Raw genomic sequence first — 5084 nt, 5'->3', positions numbered from 1 at the left:
GGCCCGGGTCCCCCCTCTCCCCCGCCAGTCGAGGTCTTCAACTGGGACTCCCGCCGAGGTAACTCTTGGGGCTGGGGCCAGCGGCCACTGCTGCCGCGGCAACCCCGCCTTGTGACCTGTGATTCGCCGGAGATTCTGTGCGCGTCTGTGCCCACAGGCGCCCCCTGCCGTTCTGCTTCCTCTCTGCACATTTTCCGCGCCACCTTGCCTGAGATCCTTCTCTGAGCCCTGCAGCTTTAATGGCTTTCCTGGTGGTTCATATGGATGCCATTTGGTCAGGATTTAGAGTCATTTGTGGAGGAACCCTTTTCGATGTCTTGCTTTATCCCGGCAGGCCACGGAGCCTATTAGAGCGAGGCTCCGAAATGCCTCGTACTGTTAACGGACGCTCATGGGGGCGCTGGGAGCCGCAGAGAGGGCTCGGCTTGGGCCAAGAGGGTATCCCCATTCCTTCTCCACTTCGGAGAGGGAAGGAGGAGAAAGTGGGAACCAACAAGGAGAGCCAGAGTATGGAGGGCTGCAGAGAGGGAGGGAAGGCTTGCAGGGATGGAGGCTGGGCTCATCTGTCTCCCACAGACCCCCAGACACCCACCCTGGGCAGACGCTGTGTAAGATGCCTGATCCTGGCCCTGAGAATCTATTGGGGGAACCAGTAACCACACAGTGTGGCCAGGCCTATGAGAGAAAGAGTCCTCAGACCCAGCCCGTAGGTAGTAGGTCAGGGAAGGCTTCCTGGAGGAGAATTCCAAATTCATCATTAAGGGTGTGTATGAAGTGCTAGTAAAGAAAGGAGTTGAGGGGCGCCAGGGTGGCTCAGTCAGTTAAGCGGCTGCCTTCAGCTCAGGTCATGATCCTGGAGATCCAGGATGGAGTCCCACATCGTGCTCCCTACTCAGTGGGGAACCTGCTTCTCCATCTGACCTTCCCACCTCTCTTGCTCTCTCTCTTTCTCAAATAAATAAACAAACAAACAAAGGGAAAAAAAAAAGAAAGAAAGAAAGAAGAAAAGGAAAGGAAGGAATTGAGTCTCCCAGCAGGGTATGGTCAGCTGCCTTTCCTCCTTTTCCTCCTTTATCCCTTGATCAGTGCCCCTTGGTCATGCTACATCTCTTATCATCTCTCATGATTACATTTGATCCTCCCAGTGGTCTAAGGCTGAGGCACAGCACAGAGCCACACTCCATTTAATGATGACAGGGCAGAAACCAGAGAAAAGCAGGACTTGCCTGGGGTCCTACATCCAGTCCATGGTGGAGCTGGGCTCCCGGGACAGTGTGTCTCCTTTTAGGGTCCACCAAGTACCCTTCTGACATCCCAGTATAGCACTGAACTAGAAGTCCAGATGCCTGGCATAGCTGTGGGCCAGACTCTCAGGCCCCAGGTCAGGCAGGCACATGGCCATGTCTGGCACAGTGCCCACCCCCACCACTGAGCTGGCAGTCAGAGGTGCCAGGCCTGGGGACACACACCCTTGGTCATCTAAGCACAGGCTCCACCCCTTCCCAACTGAGCAGATGTGGGCAATTCATTTCCTTTTCCGATTCCCCACTTTCTTACCTGTAAAAGGAAGCTAATAATCTCTGTTTCCCTCCAGACTTCGAGCAGGATTGAGTACGCTCCTGGCACATAGCAGAATCTCAATGAGAGGCCATCCCCAGCCCTTGGAAGGGGCCCTAGAAAAGGTCCAGAGGCAGAGACTGTATCTCACTCCCTTCCTGGTACTGTACCTGGCACGCAGTAAAAGCCCAGTAAATATTTGTTGAACAATGAGTGCACAATAAAGGAATTCATCTAGAGTAACTTCCCAGTCATGCAGAAATCCTCAAAGAGAGTCACATCTGAATCCTGGCTCTTGCTGCCTTCCAACTGGCAGCTTTGGGTACGTGACACTGGTCAGAGTCCAAGTTCCTTGTCTGTGACTTGGGCAGTGACTGCTGCGTCGCAGAGGAGCTCCCTGGAGGTGTCCATGAAGTGGGGTTGTGTCCACTAGGAAGTCCTGTGCACAGGAGCGGCCCTGTGACCAGCCCCTCATTTGTCCAAGTGTCGTCAGTGAGGCCAGAACCTTCCTGAGGCTGCATTGCAGCTTTGCTCCCGGCCTGAGCCCCTTGGCTCCAGGACTCATGGAGGGGTGACCATGGAATATAGGCCAAGGTCTGTCGGGCAGGGAATCCTGGCTGCCAGACAGGCCAGAGCAGGCACAGGCAGGGGTGAGTCAGCTCTGCCACAAGGCAGCCACCCACCCACGTCAGCCCAAGGCCTCCCCATCATAGCCACACACTAGTCCTAGCAACCAACTCATTCCTTCTTGAAAGCCCCTCCCATGCCATTACACAGAAGGAGAAACCAAGGCTCAGAGAGGGAGAGTAACTTGCACTGGTCAGTCTAGTGCAGGTGTAGGGTCCGACGGCAGATATCACTGGGCTTGGGAGCTCCCCGGCTGCAAGATGTTCCACCCACCCAGGCTGAGGACCAGCTGTTATGTCAGCGGAATCAGGTCAAGATTCTCGGGGTTCAGGCCTCCATGATGGTGCTGTCCCCACTGCCTTCAGTCTTCATCTCCTCCGTCTCTGGCCCACGCTCTGTACATTTCAGCCATATGGGTGCCCTGAGTCACCCCCTGCACCGCAAACCTCCGGCCTTTCCCTGTGGCCCTCCCTGCCTCTGAAATTCACCTGCAACCTACACTTGCCATCCAGCTCCTACTCACCTTCTCAGAGGCAGATCGGAAGTCAAACCCACCCCTGAGGGGGGCCATTACAAAACTCAACGTGAAGCAGAAAATAACAGGTATTGCCAAAGATGCAGAGACCTTGGGACCTTTGTGCACTATTGGCGGGAGTGTCAAGTGATGTAGCTCTTATGGAAAACAGTATAACAGTTTGCAAAAAAATAATAATAATAATAAATAAATAAACATAGGATTGATCTGAGCAAGCAATTATACTTCTGGGTGTATCTTCAAAGAGAACTGAAAGCAGGGACTCAAACAGATACTTGTATCCCCTTTGTCCGTGCCAGCATTATTCCCTAGAGCCAAGGTGCAAACAACCTGAATGTCCACTGAATGCATACACATACCTACGAAGAACTATTACTCCCCTTTGAAAAGGATGTTCTGACACAGGCTACAACATGATGAACCTTAAGGACATTAGGCTAAGTGAAGTAAGCCAGGCACAAACGGACAAATATTATATTATTCTATTTATGTGAAGTCATTAAAGTATTCAAATTCAGAGAGAAATTCAAATTCAGAAAGTGGAACAGTGGTTACCAATGGCTTGGGAAAGGAAGGAATGGGAGGTTACTGTTTAAGGGGTACAGAGTTTCACTTTGGGGGAGATGCAATAGTTCTGGAGATGGATGGTGGTGATGGCTGCACCACATGGAAATATTCTTTTTTTAAAAGATTTTATTAATTTGAGAGAGAGAGAGAGAGAAAGCACGCAAGCAGGGAGGAGGGGCAGAGGGAGAGAGAGAAGTAGGTTCCCTGTTGAGCAGGGAGCCTGCTATGGGGCTCGATCCCAGAACCCCAGGATCATGACCTGAGCCAAAGGCAGAGGCTTAACCAAATGAGCCACCCAGGCACCCCAACAATGGGAATATTCTTAATGCAACTGACTGTACACGTAAAAATGGTTCAAATGGTCGGTTTTGTGTTAAGTATATGTTGCCGCAATAAAAAGAAGGGGAAAACGACCAAGCACTCTGGCAATCTGTCCCTGATGCCCCCAAGAAGGTCAGAGCCCAAGTGTCACCTTACAATCACCAGGAATTTATAATAATTTTTTATTAAAAAGTATTAAATTTTATATTGTAAAATTACACGTAACACCAGGATGATATTTTTAATTTACCTTTTTATTGCTCAAGTCCATTTTTTTCCCCCCAGGTTTACTAATTGGCTCTATTTCCACTTTTGAAAACGCTGGCCTATTTGTCAAGAAGATGGAGGGACAGGGTGTCTGGAGCCCTGCCCAGGTGGAATGAGGGGTGGGAGGGTCTCAGAAGCTTGGACTTGCTACACAGCCCAAGCCCTGGAGGATGAGCAGCCTTGCAGCAGGGAGCACAGCCCGGACTTCTAGAGAGGGAATCAGTGTCAGTCCTCGGAGACTGGCAGGACCACAGGTGCTATACAGGATGGAGAGGGAACCAAGGCAGAGGAGCGGGAGCTGATAGTTACACAGAGTGACATTTACCAGGTTTACCCCCAGATATCTACCCTACCCCTGGGGGGAGAGAATGTGACCCTCATGTCACAGATGAGGAAAGCATGAAGTGTGAAATTATGAAGTGATGCACAATTATGAAGGTCACATGTTATTAGGGATGAAGAACAAGGATTAGAACAAGCACATGGAGCCCCAGAGTCTTTTCCCACAGTGGCCAGATGCAGAGCAGAGAGGAGTCAGGGCAATCCTAAGTGGGGCAGCCTGATAAATCATGGCCTAAGGAGGCCTAAGGAGAAGTGGCAGGCTCCCTTCAGAGGAAGGAGAGCCCAGGAACTTGGGAGAGGACGGGAGAAGCAGCAAGAATGAGGGGGTTTCCGCAGGCAGTTGGAAGGGCCAGTCCCCACCCTCCTAGTCACTAGCGAGCACACGCAGAGATCGTGGAGAAGCGCCCACGGATGAAAGGGCCCGCCTGGGGTTTAGCCAGCTGGGTTCCGGGCTGCTTGGGCACAGCCTGAGTTCTGTGACCTGGGCAAGTCCTTTCCTCCTAAGCCTGATTCCGCATCAGCTGAGCAGAGAGAGTAAAAACAGGCCTTTCGCTATGCACCGCGGTTTTAGCGCCCTGCACTTGACAATGCACCTGTATTTCGGGCACACCTGGTTGTGCAATGCAGGTATCTAAGAGCCACTGAGCAGAAAAAGCCCGACACGCCCACAGGGAGCTCCTAGGACCCGACGCTCAAACCCTCCCACCAGAGGGAGGCGCCCCGGGACCCGGAGGCGGCAGGACCCTGGGCCTTCGCGCGCTCGCGCTGTCCCTCGCCTTCCGCTCCGGGCTCCCCCGGGGGAGCCTCAGCTACTGCACCCCTTCAGCCTCCGGGGCAGGGGCGAAGCCTGGAGAGCCGCGGGGCTGCC

Source organism: Enhydra lutris, unplaced genomic scaffold (genome assembly GCF_002288905.1).
Source record: "Enhydra lutris kenyoni isolate GAN:26980312 unplaced genomic scaffold, ASM228890v2 scaffoldscaffold9, whole genome shotgun sequence".
Classification (NCBI taxonomy): Eukaryota; Metazoa; Chordata; class Mammalia; order Carnivora; family Mustelidae; genus Enhydra; species Enhydra lutris.
This window is presented reverse-complemented; position numbering follows the sequence as displayed.